The following is a 1,811-nucleotide window of genomic DNA, read 5'->3' on the forward strand; positions in this document are numbered from 1 at the left end:
TGGCATGGGGACTGATAAAAAACAGAAGTCGGAGAGCTCAGGAGGAGAGGCTTAATTAGCCTTTGAGGTTTTCTTTTAACATTCTTAAAAAATTACAGATGTTCTCCATTAATATATTATGGGCCACTGAATAACTTTCATTTATGTATGTCAGTTTGACCTAAATTTTGTCCATGTTATATCTCAGAGAGATTGCAAGTTTGAATACAAGTAGGACTGGAAGATGAAGATTCACCTTGATCTTGGAAGATGAATCTTCCAAGAAGTTGATTCAACTCCAAAGCCATATGGTCATAATCTCCTCTCTTGCAGGAATTGGGAGGCTTTGATGCCAAATTCTTGCTTTAAGACTTCTGAAAGGAGGCTTTGCTCCACTGCATAGCTGAGCCTGCTGTGGATAAACAAGGAAGACTAGATGCTGCTTTCCCAACCTTACACTTCGAATGTGGTTTAACTGGAGGCTGCAGATGAAAAGGCAGATTTGCTTAGTCACTCTCTTTCGGGAAATTACCAGAGTCTTTGAGGAACACTGCAATCCCCTAGGCTCATTGTCCCTCTGGACAACTGGCAAATTGGCTTTTTAGAATTTTAGCATGTACCTAAGAATCTAAATAGGAGAAAATTGTGTTTAGAAGAATGTAATGCTTCCTCAGAGCATGGGGGTAGCCAAGCCAAGGGCTGAAATACTGAACACCAACCAGGGGAGTGGAGAACAGGCAAACACCTAGAGCCTTTTGGTATCAGAAACATTTTCTTTCTTATTTTGTGTACATGTAAAGAAGTCAATTACTTAACCAAACTGCTCTGCAATTTGGTACAGTGAGATAATCGCCTTGAAATTGAAAGACAGGGCATGAATTTTTGCTTGCTATCAGTGTTCACATTCTATTTCTTTGCTGTGTTTTGGTTTCCAACCTAAAAAAAGTAAAGTTTTGTCATGTCCTGTGGCACGGACCAGCCACAGAAATGCTTGACCTTTGGCCCTTGCCAAGGACAAAGAAGTCAAAGGCTGTTGTTAACATGCAACTTGAACACAAGAAAGTTGCTGAAACTGAGCGAGATGATGACAAAATCCTGTTTGTGCCAGCAGAGGCGCAAGAAACTACTTCTAGACTGTTGTGGTTTGACACTGGCCTAATGCCAGGCACCCACGAAAGCCGCTCACTCGCCGTCCCCTGCTACAGCTGGGCAGAGGAGAGGAAAAATAAATTAAATGAAGGATTCGTGAATTGAGATAAGAACTGGGAGAAAACACTCCAAGGGCAAAACAGGTTCAACTTAGAAGTACAAAGCGAGTTTATTACTAACAAAGTCAGAGAAGGATAATGAAAAGTAAAATAAGCCCTTAAAAACACCTTTTCCCCCCCAGCCCCTCCCTCCTTCCCACTGACAGCTCAGGGAGACAGCACGTGGGGGTTTGGTCAGTTCATCACCCGAGATTTTCTTTCAGTGCTCAGAAAGAGGAGTCCTTCCCCTGCTACACCGTGGGGTCCCTTCCCACAGGAGACAGTTCTCCGTGAACTTTTCAAGCATGGTTCCAATCTCACAAGTAGCAGTCCTCCTGTCTTGGGTTGAAAGACAGGTGTCTGCTAAGGAAGGCAGAAACCTCCCTTGGAATGGCAGATGCAAACCTCTTCCCTCCGAGATATAAATTTGAAATCAAGGGCTTTTTAGGCAAAGATGTGGGAAATAGGAATAACAGTTCTTTACTATTATATATATAACCAGTCAAACAAACAACAATAACTATGGCAGTAACAGCAAACAATCACAAACCCAGTCCCAGCCTTCTCGGCTGTCAGGCCCTTTCC

This window comes from Corvus brachyrhynchos, unplaced genomic scaffold (genome assembly GCF_000691975.1).
Source record: "Corvus brachyrhynchos isolate BGI_N302 unplaced genomic scaffold, ASM69197v1 scaffold69, whole genome shotgun sequence".
NCBI lineage: Eukaryota > Metazoa > Chordata > Aves > Passeriformes > Corvidae > Corvus > Corvus brachyrhynchos.